Source organism: Doryrhamphus excisus, chromosome 7, assembly GCF_030265055.1.
Source record: "Doryrhamphus excisus isolate RoL2022-K1 chromosome 7, RoL_Dexc_1.0, whole genome shotgun sequence".
Taxonomy (NCBI): Eukaryota; Metazoa; Chordata; class Actinopteri; order Syngnathiformes; family Syngnathidae; genus Doryrhamphus; species Doryrhamphus excisus.
In genome coordinates this window covers 17,349,609-17,367,087 of record NC_080472.1, presented here as the reverse complement: position 1 = coordinate 17,367,087, position 17,479 = coordinate 17,349,609, and the positions used below count along the sequence as shown (strand labels likewise).

The 17,479-nt window shown below is 41.3% G+C and overlaps 1 protein-coding gene across 7 annotated transcripts in view; it reads right to left on the bottom strand.

Annotated features, from left to right (window-relative positions):
• The window catches only part of foxp2 (forkhead box P2), a 110,873-nt gene that overhangs the window by 64,442 nt on the left and 28,952 nt on the right, over positions 1 to 17,479 (bottom strand). The window contains exon 1 of one of the 7 annotated variants that reach the window (XM_058077299.1): positions 3,689 to 13,109. The exons of 3 other annotated variants lie outside the window; for them this stretch is intronic. The gene's annotated coding sequence lies outside the window, so the exon portion shown is untranslated. Of the gene's footprint in view, positions 1 to 3,688; positions 13,110 to 17,479 lie in introns of those variants that run through there. 3 more of the 7 variants (XM_058077300.1, XM_058077303.1, XM_058077304.1) reach the window with 3 other exon arrangements.

Sequence of the window (17,479 nt, the reverse complement as noted above, 5' to 3'; positions counted from 1 at the left end):
CAATACCTGTGCCTTCACATGGGGGGCACTCCCGGGGTAAACAAGGCATATTTGGCATCAAAATGAAGTCAATTTTGACGGAATACACCAGCTTGAAAGCGAGAGGAGGCAGGAATTCTGTTTTAATAGCTTTCTGTGTGTGTGTTTGACGAGAGGCTGATGCAGGACAGGTCTTAAAAGGATGTCCACAGCCAGGACAAACAGGATCCGGGGCGGTAAAAGAACAAACAGGTCTGAGCTGTTAGCTGTTACACAGAGCAGGAGAGCGACAGCTGCCCGGGACACAAGCAAACAGGGAAGAGGCCCGCTTGTGAACAAACAGGCCCCTGTTTAACACCAAGAAAGACGAAGAGGACGAAAAGGAGGAGGGGGGGGGGGGGGGGGGCGAAGGGTGGGAGGGGGTGAGACAGAAAGAGGGGAGGGGGGTGTAGGGACTGGCACAATGTGACATCCAATCCGGAGATGAATCTCGGAATAAGAAACTCAAGGCTGCAGCTAATAAGTATTCAAATTAGGCATAAATTTTACATGGCTGATGTTTAAAATATTCAGAGAAAGACCGTCTGATTGCCTTTACTGCCATTTTATGAACATTCCAAATGGACTCTCGGAAAAAACGGGACACAAAGGGATATTTTATATATATTAAAAAATAAAACGTGAACACAACCATGTATGCAAAGTGTACCGACGTCGAGATCAGATGCTGCTTTAACCTTAATCTATTAATTAGCCGTCTAAGGGCGGCGTTCAAATCTGCCCATTAAAACGTCAATTAGGAACACAGACAGGCTGTGATGATGAGTCGCAGGAAGTCACATACGCACGCATTTTAAAGACGCATTTGCGTGCGACTTTGAAATGCATTTTAAATAAAAAAAATAAAATTAAAAAAAAAAAAAGCTCGGCTTCTTCCGACTCCTTTTCGGACATGAGTGATGTATAAAATAAGCCGCAATATTAATATCACAATCTTCCTCCAAACACACACACACACACACTCTCAAGAGACACGCCGTACATTGCACCACTTATTTTAACGCACACCGCAATATGATAACAAGGCGCATTTTATACATGGCTCAGTGCTAAATAATACGTCACTGTCCGTTCAATAAGCTCTGCTTCTTCCTACTTCTTTTCAGACATGTTGAAGAGTGTTAGGAGTGTTTGAAACTGCAAACAAATATGCCTCCCTTACACACACCCACACACACACACACACACACACCTATCATTAAAAGGAGTCCTCCATCTTTGTTTGCGAGCCCTAAAAGCCCTTAATGTAGCCTCATTACCTGGCCTGTCCGCCGCTCTATCATGTGCGGTAAACACACACTATGACACCCGCCATCCATCTAGCGGGCTCACACAGCTGTCTGATGTCCACACACACACACACACACACACAAATATATATATGCATATATGTGTGTTTGACACCCATACTTCATTTTTCATGCTCCCCAAAAAATGCTGTGTTCCTTATCGCTTCCCATTTTCTTCCGCCCCCCCCCCCCCCCCCCCACCACCGTACAAAACAACAGTCAAAATTACATTTCACCCTCGGATGGCTCCTCATCAAGTGGAGATTTTAAATAATCACATGTTTCTCTGTGCTTGAGTGAAATGAATTCATCATTGCCATAATGCATGGCAAATAAAGTAGTAACTAGGCCTATATTCAATAGGTTAGATTGCCTAATAAATCATGTGCTGACACACATTAAAAAAAAAAAAAAAGGGGCTGGAAAAGTTGAAGAAAATCCGACATAATGATCATCTGTACGACGCCATGTGGGATTTTTACAAGGGGGACAGAGCATGAATGACTCCCGTCTTATAAACCTGTGTATGATAATGCTTTCTGCACTCCACATTTCAAAAGTCCTTTAGATTGCTTTGAGGAGGAGGAGGAGGAGGAGGAAAAAGGAGAGGAAATCATATTTACAAAATCAGGACAGAGATGAATATGAATAATGGACTTTTTTTTTCTTTTTCTTTCTCCGGGATTAGTCAAAGAATCGGTTATCTGCTGTCCTGTTTCAATTCGTCATTTGCAATAAATTGTAGCTTTGTGATAGGAGAGTCAAGAGCCCCCCTCAGCTGGCCCCCCTACGCCAACTTAATTCTCTTCTATTTACAATAAGGAGATGATAAAAGGACTATTCGCCCATCCGTGTGTTGTGGTGCTAATACAGATTTATTCCAAAATGCTATCCAATTACTTCTTACAAAAGAATAAGAAGGAATTTATTCAGCATGCTTCTGCGTCGATCTCGGCTACAGCGAGACAAGTGACGAAAGCCCCATCAGTCAGCTCTCATTTGCATATTTGCCAATTGCATTAATTAACTCGGCCCACCTAATCAGGGCTAATTGACCTATAAAAAGGGGTGTAAGGGGGGTGGGAGTCGTCATTGTCTGCTCCAATCATCTTTACCGAGAAGCAGCGAGAGAGCGTGAGGACTTACTTTATTTCAAATCTTGGGACTTTTAGCTGGACAGACACATATCTCATCATTTCTGCTTGATTAGGGCTATTATGTCCCCTCCCGGTCTGTACCCCCGGTTTTGATTTATGTCCCCCTCAACAGCCCTGCATCGATAGATCTTAATGAATTGGTAAATAAGGGCGAAGATTGTGCTTGACAACACCGCAACACTCCTCAGTCATAGCCGGGGAAGATTTATGGAGGTAATTAGGCGCATAACAAGGAGGGCTGGACGGGACGGGACGGGATAGCACGGGACGGGACGGAGGACACGTTAAAATAGGACATGCATTCCAACACTCAGGCTTAGTCACACTACTTTCATGCACCGTTGGGGACTTTAGAAGGAGTCACTTTGATTGGAAGAGTCCAAAAACACTCCATTTAAATGCTTATTAATAGTTTTAATTAAAAAAAAAAAAAAAAAAGACCGGGCCAGGAGGAGCCAAAAAAAAAAGGGGGCCGACCCCCTCCTCCTTGCGTCAAGCACATGCAAATGAGGCTGCTTAACTGCATCATTTATGTGGATAATAGCCAGCATCATCATTACGGCAAATTAAATTACATCAACATTAGCATAACAAAGTGTCAACTTTCCAAAACAAATAAAAAAGAAAAGGCTAATGAACGCCGTCCATCAACATATTCCACACTCAGGTGTGTTTTGGATAAATCATATCCAGGAAATATAAATATATATATATATATATCGCCAGGGGGATTTTAATGCATTTAATTCCATCGCCGAGCTATTATGAGCCAGACTCTGGAGAACAATGTAAATTATCCTTCAAAATAGACTTTGGTGAACTAATCACATCGCTCATTATGTATTAGGGTAGTAAATTATAAAAAGGAGCAGCTTTTCTTTTCCTTTTTTTTTTTCCTTTGCACATAGCGCAATGGCTCATCAATAATAAAGTCAACAAATGAACCCACTTAGCTTGGAAAATACTGATAATTAGCTGCAAATACAAGTTAGTTTTTGGTAAAAAACACACACAGTGTTCTTTGATTGTCTTGACTTTTTGGTATTTTTGGAATTTAAAAGTACCAACACACACACACAGATACACACTTTCCCTAAAAGTAGTACAGCAGCACAACTACACCCACAATAATCAAGCAGCATGAGTGCGGTTGATTGATGGATGAATGAATGAATGGATGCATGGATGACTTGTTGGCTTTACCTTCAAAAGCAAGTAGCAGAGGCTGAAGCCGCCTCCGCTGAAGCCGCCGGCGCCACCTCCGCCGCCGCCAGGGGCTCAAAAGCAGCAGCAGCAAAAGTCGAGCGGTGTCAGCGACCGCGTGCGGAGAGGCAACACTATCTGTGTCATCACACCCGCCGTGTTTATGGGGGGGTGCATCATAAACAACACCACAACCGCATCCTCCTCCCCCCCACCACCACCACCACCTTGTGCACACCCCTGCTAGCCCCCGCCCTCTACACTCCTCTCGCCAGTCATACAAGTCAAAAACATATTCTAAGTGTGTCTTGTTCATGAAACAGCACAATTACTACACGGGTCCTCTTTTTTTTGGGGATGGGGTTCTTTTTACTTTTGAAAAAGTACAAGAGGCGCAAAGGCACGCTCGGCACGGCTCTCCCCCCTTCGCACCTCGCTTCTCCCGGGCTCTCCTCTCGCTCTAATCGCACACTCCTCTCTCACTAACACAAAAGTGCACTCACACACATCCAGGCATGCAAGCGGACCGACCGGGGCGCAGCGCAGCGCTCCGCTCTTGGAAGCTACGGAGGAGCACTTCCCATGGAGGTACGTCTTCTTTGTACTCTTTAGTAAAGTAACAATGAAAAGTAGTTGTCACCTTACCTTTTATGTCAAAAAAACAATGAGAGAAAAATCCACTCTCCTTGGTAGGGAAGCATGCCGGGAATCATCAGCAAAAAAAAAAATTAAAAAAGAGCAGAAAGTGAATAAAATAGAGCAAAAAAAAAGTAGGCAAAGTGAGGTTTTTCTAACGTGCCGAAGAGCGGTGCACCTCTGCCTGGTCACGTCGGAGATGCAGTTTGAGTGGCGCCTAATTAAAACAAGTCAGGCAGCCCCCGCTGGATTGTTTTGACGCCCGAGGACCAATAGTACACAAAAAGCATGATCGCAAGGAGGAGGAGGAGGAGGAGGGAATAGGGGGCGTATAGAGGATCGAGGGGTGGGGGTGGGGGGGAGTTGGCAGAGGAATTGTGTATGTTTGGGGCGAAGGGGAGGAGGGTATATAGGAAGGGAATCAGAGAAAAGGGAGGCTCATTGATGGCTCTTTTACTTTGGGCTCCAAAATCATGCTTATTTCCTCAAACGTGTTCGCACGTGGACAATTCAACATGTCCGAAAAGGAGCAGGAAGAAGCAGAGCTTACTTAATACTACCCCAATTACTGATACATCAGTCATTGTGTTTGATAAGGAGAGAAAAAAACTAATACAGTGATGAAATAAAAGGAAAAAGTACATAAATACATGGTTAAAAAATATTAATGCACTGCTGATTATTTTTAGTTTTATTTAGTTAAAAATCAAAACATGCATAGATATATAAAAAATAAGTATTAAAAATTAATGAATTAATTAATTTTGCTGATGATTTCTGCATGTTTTATTTACAAAAATAAATGCCTCCATACAGTATATAAAATAAGTGTTAAAAAATAATATGTATTCTTTAAAAAAAACACGCCTTTATATGTATCCTTAATGATGATTTGTACATTTATTACATATTTGTCCAAAATCAAGCCTATCCAACTTCTCCTGCTGTTTTCCTCCCTTTTTCCCTCTCTACTTGCATGCCACAGATGTTTTTCTTAGTTGCTCCGACAGACAGGAATCTACTGGAAAAAGGAGAAAGGCGTCCCCCAGGAGAGATGAGTACAAAGCCCCCAGTCTGCTCTGCAGCAGATGCAGCAGAAAGACTGTCCATCTGCCCCCAGCTCGCTACAACAGAGGGGGGGTGCCTTTTTTTTTTGATGTCTATGCAATGCACATAAAATTTCAAACAAAAAAAAAATTAAAACAGGCATCCACCCAGGGCAACTATGAGAGGTTTATTTAGGAGAACGACACGGCGGGGTAAAGACCACTTGAACTCCCGGCTCTGAGCAGCACATTAGCTCCACAGCGGCGTATGATATCATTATTATGAGGCAGGCCAACAATTAATTCCTCTATTATGCCGGCTATTTCACTTTCCCTACCCACAAGGCCACTTTTAAGTCATTTCACCCTCGCTGGAAAAGACAAACAAGAGGCCCCCGGCCTGAGAAAAGTCTGCTTCACTAAGGGGAACGCTATTTCTACAGATCTGTGACAATCTGAGTGCCTCCTCCCTGCAGTTATTTATTCCCTTTGTCTCCTCTTCTAACCAGCGCTTTTCCTGCTGCCAAGGTCAACAGAGACAAACAGGCCCACCAGCATCTTGATGTGCGGTGGCAGCACTGAATAGAAAGACAGTAAAAAGGTGGAGGGGGTGGTGAGACAAGTGGGTACAGTGAGGGTGATGGGGGGGGGGTCTACAAAGCGCGCCAAGAGCAGCAGCAGCGGCATCGTTTCCATACTCTGTCACTAAAAGGGTGTTATAATTGATGAACGTGGAATTGATTCATTGTGACTTCAAGCAATTCAAGGCAAAGTGGAGGCAGTGCTTGAATGTCACCAGCAAAGGCGCTGTTGAGTCGAGGGAAACAAACAATGGCACCTTGACAGCGGCGTGATTCTGCTCATTAAACACACCGGCATGGAAAGCCTCATTCCATTAAAAACAATTAATTTAGAAACATTTATTTGTAATATTTATAATATTAAACTGTTATTTTATTGACAAGAAAAATTTTAAAAAATATTTATAAAGTAATTTTCACCATAAAATGATCATCTCCATACAAACAAACTACTCAAGTGCAGGTCTAAAAAGTCAGTAAATATAGTAAAAATATAACAACTTTTTTATGTAAAAATACATTTTTGATGAAAAAGGTGGTGCAAATCTCAAATCAGATGTTCTTTGATGATACAACACCTTAGTGGGTTAAAGTGAATAAACACAATAAATCATCTTTGTGTAGAATTTACCCCCCGGTGTTTGTCCCGCCCATCAGAAAATATAATTAGGTTTAAGTACAGATTTTTAACTATTTGAAAAAAAAAAACGATCCATCACCTTCACACAATAACAAGCGTAAAAAGCATCCAAACACAACACTTTCACATTCAGGCAAAGTGATCTCAGCACATTTTACATTTGCCAAACAGCTCCTTGGAAACTCTCACACAATTATCATGAAAAGAGACACACACAAAAAAAGGCCCCACACATCAGGCATGTTCTTTCGTCGTCACATGAATGTTCCACAAGCACAATTCAGGACCCCCACTTAGTCCTGAGTCAAATAATGCATAATGAGGGGGTAGTACTATTCCAGTGCTGTTGTTCACATGATATGTTGCTTATGGCCAGAGAGCACAGACCATTAAGGAGCGATGATTATATAAGTGCTTGGCAGGCTGCACCATTTTAATTTACTGTACTTAAAGCACTGGAGTATCCATGGCAACCTGCTTTGCCCTATTCACAAATCCCCTAATGAAATGCCTATTAAGTGGCCGATAATGACAGCATCCAAATATATTTGCATATGTATTTCACAAGGAGGAAAGAAATAAAAAAACAGGACATGATTTTTGACTGATACTTGCTTGTTTTGTTTTGTGAAAAAGCAGTTATTATTTTACTTGAAGTGGAGAAGCCATGTTGCGACTTTGGCCCGGAACACAACAGGACATCCCCGAGAGACGCAATACTCTCTGGACCGAGGTTCCTGTTGAAAATAAACCAGCTCGTACATTCGCCGGCCCAGAAATATCAACACGCTCCGCAAGGAGCCGCGTATAGGCAGCCCTGCCAGGTTTAATGATAGCTACGCCTCCACTCCAGCTGCTTCTACCGACAGCGTAGACGGCCACAATTGACGTATACGTTCCGAGATTGAGAGGACGCATGAGTCAGGCGGTTCAAACTGACCCCCGCTCTCTGGAAAAAAAGCCAAACACTTCATATTGGAATTCACAACTTTTGGGTAATTTACATAAGCAAACAAAGCTCACATCACATCGCCGTGATTCTACCGATTTCTTTTATCAAATCGGGAGTTGTTGAATATAACTGGCGAGGAGTCATCGCAATATCAGCGTTTTCCGTACGGTCATTTATTTGTGGCCTGCCACAAATACATTTGGACCGCCGCAGACAAATTTGTTCGCCCTCGCTCACAAGCACATTATGAGGGGACTTCCTGTGTAGCATGTTATTCCAATTCCATACAGCAGATGGCATTGTAACGCCGCTTATTACACAACCGCTACGCACATGCCACGACTGACTTGGTTGAGCATTATAACGCGTCTATTCATCAATATCAAGGGTGCTGACATTTTTATTTCTCTTTTTTGATAGTTTTTTAAAAAATATTCTCTAAATATGCCGACGTTCCTTTTAATATCGCTTCTCATCTTAATATAGGACTTTATTCTGTTATAATTATATAATTTTCCCCCAACCGAAAATTTCAAATATTTTTTTCCCTCAGAATATTATGTTTTTCTTGTAACATTCTGATATTTTCTCAATGAATTGCAACAATTTGATGATTTAAAATTTATTCTTGTTTTTTTGTTTTTCCTGTTAAATTGTATTTTCAGAATGTGTAGCGGGCCACAAATGAGCATTATAATGCATCTATTCATCAATATCAGGGGTGCGGACATTTTTTATTTCAAGAGAAAACTGACTTTTTTCTCTTTTTTTGATAGTTTTTTATATTTTCAAAATATGTCAACTTTCCTCTTAATATCTCTTCTCATCTTAATATAGGACTTTATTCTCTTATAATTATAAAAAATTTCCCCCAACCTAATTTTCAAAAAACGGATGTGTTTTGTTTGTTTCTCATCATATTCCAACATTTTTTTCGCACACTTTTTTGTATATTTCAACTTTATGCAAATAAAATAATCTTTTTTCTCAGAATATTATGTTTTTCTCGTAAAATTCTGATATTTTCTCAGTGAATTACAACTTTTTTGATGATTTTGACTTTATTCTTGTTTTTTTGTTTTTGTTTTTCTTGTTAAATTTTATTTTCAGAATGTGTTATCAAGCTATATTTTTAAAATATGTCAACTTAACTCTTAATATCTTTTTTCATCTTAATATAGGACTTTATTCTCTTATGATTATATAATTTTTCCCCCAACCTAATTTTCAAAAAATGATGTTTTGTTTGTTTCTCATAATATTCCAACATTTTTTCCACACAATTTTTGTATATTTCAACTTCATGCAAATAAAATATTTTTTTTCTCAGAATATTGTGTTTTTCTTGTAAAATTCTGATATTTTCTCAATGAATTACAACTTTTTTGATGATTTTAACTTTATTCTTGTTTTTTTTGTTTTGTTTTTCTTGTTAAATTGTATTTTCAGAATGTGTAGTGGGCCACAAATGGTCCCCATGCCACACAGTGGACACCCTGGATCAATACTGTGAGATTTTAGCTGTACAATGACGTGTACATTCGCTTTAAAACCTTCTATGGAGATATATCATTCTTATATAATCATCTACAGTTGGCAAGTAGCCAGTATATATGTTATGACTCCATGACTTGGCTACACTTTTTGTGTCTGCCAAAAGTGTTTTGTATGATCTTTTTAAAAGACATGCAGTTCTGGGCTGCTTAAATTTCCAGTCAAAGCCATTTACGACGCGTGGCATCTGAGCAAGCCGCAAACAGTCGACGGACGGAGACTGATCGTTCCCAGAAGCGAGATAAGCTGTCGTCGGACCGCAACACTTGCAGATTGCAAGAGAAACCTGCACGTCTTAATGATTGTTGGACACCAGAAGTGTAAAATACTCTCACACCAAATCATTTCATGTGCGATGACACAGAAAATGAAACTAATAAATCAACATGTAGTAAATAACGGCGAGAATTAACTACTGTGGTGGCGCTCCATTCAGAACGAGACACCAACCACACCCCGAAAGCGTCCATTCATTCATAAAAAAAAAAAATCCCAGTTAAGAATAATAAACGTTTCAAATTTTCGACCACCATTCAAAGCTAATTTTTACTCGCCACTAATTTGAGGGGGAAGGGTTGGAAAGGGTGGGGGGGTGGAGGGGTTGCATCTGGAGGTAATTCACTGCATGGACCCGAGCCACCCCTCCCCGAAAGGACTTTTTTAGGACTTCCGCCGAAATGACACGCATAAAAATGTTTTCATTGTGCTGTCACCAGACACGAGGAGAGGATAGAAGCGGTGCAGACGAAGGGATGGCGATAAATAAGCCGGCACAGCTGCACCGGTTGCGGGAGAAAGGAGGGAGTTGGTGGGGGGGGGGCGGCTGGTGGATCAAGACGCGGAGTAAAAAAGAAAAGAGGTTAATTTTTGACACCGGAGTCGGGTGCCGTGGGAGTTTATGGGCACGCTCTCGAGTGACCGGCTACATCTGGCAACCCCGCCTAAGTGGGCTGTCTAATAAATGGCACACTTTGCCAATGACACGCTGGTTCAAAGTACAGACTGATGTATCCTTTACACTGGATGCAGTTGTTCTGGGGGCGGATGGAAGGATTAGAAAATGGGTCTGCTGTAGTTGGGAGCATATTTGAACATTAGCGACTGTATGAAGTCCAACTTTATTCACCCTTTAAAACAGGAAAATGGTAAAATGGTGTCTTGTAGCTATTTCCTGGAATAAATAAGCGCTGTGAGTATAAGAAAAGATATATTTTAAGCATAACCGCTTTTGTAACTCCCACCCTCGGCCATTTCTTTGATAAAAGTTAGCTACATTAGACTGTGGATGCTAGTGGCCCCGCCTCCATCCAGAGGCTCACTCCGTTCATGCTGTTGTTCTATGGAATAAATCCCAAAAATCATACACGAAGGAGGAAGATGACTTCAAATATTGCTCAAATTTTCGTCAAAATAAGTCAGACCTCTGTTGGATATTACATATTTAATATTACTATTACTCCCCGTGCATGCGTGGGTTTTCTCCGGGTACTCCAGTTTCCTCCCACATTCCAAAAACATGCTAGGTTAATTAGCAACTCCAAATTGTCCATAGGTATGAATGTGAGTGTGAATGGTTGTTTGTCTATATGTGCCCTGTGATTGGCTGGCCACCAGTCCATAAAAAAACTTCAAATTATATATTTTTACACATATAACATCATAAAATGTATATAATTTGTGTGTGCACGTGTGTGCATGCGTTGAAATTTCCCTACTATGCGCAGCCTTTTGCACGCCACACTCCTCCACACTAATACATACAGTACATGCTGAGCTCTTATCCAACGCTCTTCTGCCACCTTGTGGCCGTTTTATGGCTTAAAATTGCTGTGAAAGTGACATGCATTAGTGGAGAGTCATGTCATCACCACTTTTTGCCTCTCAAAAAAACGGAAAAGTAGTTGGGATTGGGTGTTCAGGTTGATAAAAACAAACAAATATGTCTTTGGTATTGATTTAAGGTCTTCTGTTGGTATCGATCTCTGTTCATACTACTCTTTGTTGGATTTTGGTAATGGTAATGGTTTAATTTCATTTGAACATGCATCAGATTACAATTGAATGCATCACATAATCAGTTCACAGTTCCACATGTCCAAAAGGAGTAGGAAGAAGCAAAGCTTATTAAATCCTACCCCTCCATCTGGTACTTTTACAATCAGTAACTCTTACATTTGTTCACTTCCTGCTTTCCTAATATAGTTTAAGTTTTTTTTTTTTCTAATTGGTCTGGGTTTAGGCTGCAACTTTTTTTTCAGTTTTTTTTTTAGTTTTTTAGCCACCTGCAACAGGTGCTTGAAAGCGATATCGGTCGACTAACGACTTGTAAGGAATGGAGTAAGGCACTTGACTGCCGACCTTGACACGCCAACAGCAGCGCTAACAGGAGGCGGAAACCGGAGTACCCAGAGAGAACAGAAAACGGGGAGAACATGCAAACTCCACACAGAGATCAGAGATTCGAACCCAGGTCTTCCAACATGCTCACCCCTCGTCCACCGTGCGGCCCGGCAAAAATAATCCAGTTCATTTTCATTAATTGCGGATGAATGAATCTGTCATCTTAGTCACATTTTGACGTCCTTATATATTGCAGTTATTTCAGTTTCTATGGTTATCATCACACATCAGCATCAGAAAAGAAGAACTTTTCCGACACTGGCTGTGCTGATGACGGTTTGAACTCTCGTCTCACTTTTGAGCCACAGTTTTCTCCCAACTCCAAATTGTTTGACTGTATCAAATTTGGCCTCCCCAACAATCACCAGCATGAACATTGGCACCAGGAGGACATAAGAGACGCCGGTCTCCCTCTCCACCCCGCTCCCCTTTACTTCTATCCTCTAAATGTATTTTCCAAATGAAAATAAACGCACTCCGACCGGTTTGAGGCAGTCATACTCCGGAATATGAGATCAAATAAAGGCTTCCATGGAGGCTGAAAAGGAGAAATGAAATGGCTTCTGAGTGGAGATGTAGCGAGTAATAAAATTACTCCTTTATATCTTCCTAAACAGCACGTTTCCCCCTGGAGTGGGCGACGGGAAGGTGGGGGTGGGCGGCGGGGCTTCACTTTGGTCAAAGACAAGTATGCGAGTGGCAATTTCTCCTTCAGGCTGAGATTCCCTGATACAATTCTGCGAGACTTGGCACACTGCAATTTTCCGGAGAAACTATTTCGGCAACAAGTTAAGCGAAAGTTTCAGGTACGCTCTGTGAAAGTGGAGCGGTGCAAATGATTCATAAGCCCATCGCTTTTCAATGAGGCTCGAATAGAGAAGAGTTGACCGCGACGTGCCACAAACATCTTTTGCCTTGAAAAACGGCACAGCTGGGGAAAATTGCTTTGCCATCCCGCTACTATTCCGTGTGGCATTGGGTACAACAACTTCAATTCGGGTAGTTGATTTGTATTCCTAAATAGCCGCTCACAACAGCGCTCGCATGCTGGAAATTTGCAATGGGAGAGAATACATTATAATTTATTTTACAGTGGCTATTAAACCTTTTTGCCAACCACTTATCAGAGCTACTCACCGCCTTTAAAAGATGTCCATGTTCAGTGCGCCGAGTGGCAAAAAAGCAATCGCTGATGACTTTGAAAATAGGACTAAATGTACAATTTAGCGAAAGGCTGATGGCGGACAGCGAGGACGCAGGGAAGCAAAACACAGCGGCAAAGGCAGGCTGCAAATTGCTGGATTAATGTAAGAAAAAAAAAATGACCACATCAGTCAAGAGCTTGTACAAAAGTATCTTTAGTGCATTTTAATTGGACTAAATTCCACGGCTAACATAACCGAGGTCTTCCATGGATCAAAACCTTTTATCAAGCCTGGCGCCGCTGTTTTATTGAAGTAACTGCAATGCACATTTCAGGAATATTACTAATTTTTATTTTTTTTTTAAGGAAAAGTGTAACAATTTCGACCTAAACAGGCAAAATCTGGAAAATCAGGAAAAATCATTGTATGGTCATATCACCTCGTATTTCGGTACAAGGTGCAATATTAAAAAAAAAGAAAACAAAAAAAAACTTAAACTGTATTATGGAAAGCAGGAAGTGAACAAATGTAACAGTTACTAATAAAAGTACCAGATGGAGGGGTAGGATTTAATAAGCTTTGCTTTTTCCTACTCCTTTTGGACATGTGGAACTGTGAACTGATTATGTGATGCATTCAATTGTAATCGGATGCATGTTCAAAAGAAATACCAAATCCAACAAAGTTTAGTATGAACAAAGATCTGTACCAACAGAAGATCTTAACTCAATACCAAAGACATATTTGTTTGTTTTTATCAACCCAAACATCCGATCACAACTACTACGTATGTACTTTTCTGTTTTTTTTTTTTTTGCGCGAGAGGCAAAAAGAGGTGATGACACGACTCTCCACTAATGCATGTAACTTTCAGAGCAATTTTAAGCCACAAAACGGCCACAAGGTGGCAGAAGAGCGTTGGATAAGAGCTCGGCATGTGTGTATGAGCATGGAGGAGTGCGGCATGCAAAATATTATTATAAAAATATTATAAAATATTCATTCATTCATTTTCTACCGCTTATCCTCACGAGGGTCGCGGGGGTGCTGGAGCCTATCCCAGCTGTCTTTGGGCGAGAGGCGGGGTACACCCTGGACTGGTCACCAGCCAATCACAGGGCACATATAGACAAACAACCATTCACACTCACATTCATACCTATGGACAATTTCCATAATATTTTCCCATTTTTTTTCTTTTTAAAGACAAAAACTTTCATGAACGTCTACTTTCAGTCTCTCCCCCCCTTTGGCTGAAGCAGGAAGCAACTTCAAGAAGAAGTCGCAAGCCATGGCGGCGTCATTAACTTTCCCCGCGCGCTGGCTTTTGCCCCCCGCCCCCCGTCAAAGCAGGTTGCCATGTATACAGGAAGACAGACGGCATAGGCGATGTTTCTGACAGCTTAAAAGTAGCCATCGGCTGCCTTACTGCACAAACACGACGCTGGCCTTCAAATACATAGCTCAACTATTAGGTAATCTCCTCCTTTTGTTCACTTTCTCTCGGCCTCGGTGGCTCGCTTCTCGCCGCTTCACCTTCTGCTTTGGGGCTGACAACGCTATACTTAATGCTGGAATGTGCTGTGATAAATGACCAGGAATGTTGATGTTTTTTTGTTTATTGAATGATGATGACAGTAGCAGGGTGCTTTTAAAGAGCGGGGCAACACAAGGGTTCTTTGTTTTGGGACAGCAGGGAGTGGGGAGGGGTTGGTGGGGGGGGGCAAATCTGAGGTTTCCTTTTGGATATTCAATATCCTGCAAAGTCCCAAACAGTTACAGTAGTCTAGTGTCTGGCTTTCATATGAGGGAGGGAGGGTGCAGCTCTTGAATTGTTGCATGTAGTCAATTGTAGCTTGCGTGAGGCGCTCCCAACAAAAAAGCTGGGGAATCAATCAATCTGAGCAGACAAATACCACCAGTGCCAGATGTGTCGGCTTGGAAAAAAAAAAAAAAAAAGCAGCTTTTGAGCGTGGAAGTATGTTGAAAATAAACACTTAACTTTGTTATTGACAGTGGCCTCTCTGTGCTGCAGCTTGTCAAATAAATAACACAAAGAAAATGAAAGACAAATGTTTCATTAGCAGGTGATTTCTTTTGTTGCTGTCAGGACCTACTGCAAAGATGCTGGCCAAAGATCCTCAAAATGACAGAATAGTTTTGCTGTTTTCACTGACATACTGCAATAGTCCATGCGACTGCAAAGACGGCAAATCGATCAGATTCTTGAAATGACAGGATTGCTGTGCTGTTTTTGAGGACTTACTACAAAAAGCGAGTCAAACATGTGCTATGTGACTGAAGAGTTCTGCTGTTTTTTTGCAGATATATGTACTCCAAAAAACGCAAGTCAAAAGATTACCAATGTGAGAGGACCACTCAGAAGCCAGTCAAGCATCCTCTACTTGACAGGACTGTTGTGCCGTTTTTGAGAACTGCAAAACTCAGACTCAGAACCTACACATGGCAGGTTCACTCTACTGTTTTTGAAAAAGTACTTGAAAGAAGTGAATCAAATATCTTCTCTACATCAGCAATAGTCTGCAGTTTGCTTTTTTTTTGAGTATACTGCAAGAAACACTACACAAAGGCTGTCTACATACAGTATTAGCAGTATGCTATTTTTGAGAAACTACTGCAAGATCCGTATATAACAGGACCGCCTTGCTGTTTTTTGGAGCCTACTACAAAAAAAATGTCCCAAGTCCATGTCTAAGTCTCTCTACCTGACAGGACTACTCTGCTGGTTTTGAAAACCTACTGCAAAAAATATAATCAATGATCAGTTTTTTTGAGAACTTACTGTATTAATGCTAATCAAAAATACTCTATATTTCAGGACCATTACACTGTTTTTGAGAATCTGCTGCAAAAATCTAGTCAAAGATCCTCAAAATGACAGGACCACTCTGCTGTTTTTGAGAACCTACTGCAAAAGGTTAGTGTTTAGCCTTTATATGACGGAAATATTCAACTGTTTTTGAGAAGATACGTCAAGAAACACTATTCAAAGACCCTGTGTAAATTAAAAAATATGCTGTTTTTGACAACCGCATCCAAAGAAGCTAGTCAAATATCTTCTACTTGACAAGACTACTCCACTGATCCAAATATCTTTTTATGACACGGCCTATGAGCTGTTTTTGAGAAACTGCTGCAAGAAACACAACGGAAAGACCATGGAAGGACCACGATGCCGTTTTTAAAACCCTTCCACAAATATCTGCTCACAGATCCTCTAAATGACAAGACCACCCTGCTGTTTTTGAGAACCGACTGCAAAAAAGTCTTTAGCCTTTATATGATGGAAATATTCTACTGTTTTTGAGAAGATACGTCAAGAAACACTATTCAAAGACTCTGTGTATATTAAAACTATGCTGTTTTTGACAACCTCCTCCAAAGAAGCTAGTCAAAGATCCTCTACTTGACAGGACTGATCCAAAGATCCTTTTATGACAAGGCCTGTGAGCTGTTTTTGAGAATTTACTGCAAGAAACACAACTCAAAACCCTCTATATGGAAGGACCACAATGCCGTTTTTAAAACCCTACCAATAATATCTGCTCACAGATGCTCTAAATGACAAGACCACCCTGCTGTTTTTGAGAACCTACTGCAAAAAAGTTAGTCTTTAGCCTTTATATGATGGAAATACCTCTCCTGTTTTTGAGAAGATACGGCAAGACACTACTCAAAGAACCTGTGTATATTAAAACTATGCTGTTTTTGACAACCTCCTCCAAAGATCCTCTACTTGACAGGACTGATCCAAAGATCCTTTTATGACAGGGTCTGTGAGCTGTTTTTGAGAATCTACTGCAAGAAACACGACCCAAAGACCCTCTATATGGAAGGACCACAATGCCGTTTTTAAAACCCTACCAAAAATATCTGCTCACAGTTCCTCTATTTAACAGGACCACTCTACTGTTTTTGAGAACCTACTGCATGACTCTACTCAAAGACGGTGTCTCTTTGTGGCAGGACACCTGAGCTGTTTTTGAGACCTGACTGCAAAAAAACCTACTCAAAGATCCTATATATGACATGACCAGCAGTGTGCTGTTTTTGAGAACATAGTGCAACAAAAAAAAGCCGGTCAAAGGTCTGCACTGTAATTATAAACGCAAGGCTCGCTAAAGGGAGCTGAACTTTTCACACCTTCCAAAGCCACAAAATTGGATGATTTTGTGGTTGTGCAGCTGCTGCGCCACGCTAATGCAAGGCGGTGTCATATGAAAAATATTCCTAACCCCCCCCCCCCACCAAACCACAGGGCTGGTCATTAATGAAACACAGGCGGCGCAGTGAGGTCATACAGAGTCTAGATTTCAGCAGCCACACTTAAAAAACGCTCATAGAGAGAATGGAGGAACATGAACACAAATCAGATTCCAGCTCCAAGGACAGGGGGGAAAAATAAATAAATAGAGAAAGGCACCGGGCCCCCCACCCCCTCACCCCACACCCCCTTTTTCACATTTTCCCCCCAGTGCTCTGCAAACAACCGTCAACTGCAGCTCAGAAACAGCTCACAATGAGAGCAGACTAAACAATCCGGTGCGGGCCAAGGAAAATGCTAAGCAACTCCGCACACAGGATGTCTCACCCTAATTGCCAAACTATCCAATCGCACAGTGGAATCTATCCATTTGGCAACATCTTCAAACTTTCACCTTTTAAAACTGTCAAAAGAAAAGAAAAGAAAAAAAATGAATAGATTTTTTTTTCTTTGGCAGGGGTTTACGGCACTTACGGGAAAATGTGCATCACTGGTGGACACTTAGGAGGGACACTGTGCAGCATTTTCCTTCAAACAGCTGAAATAGCAGCA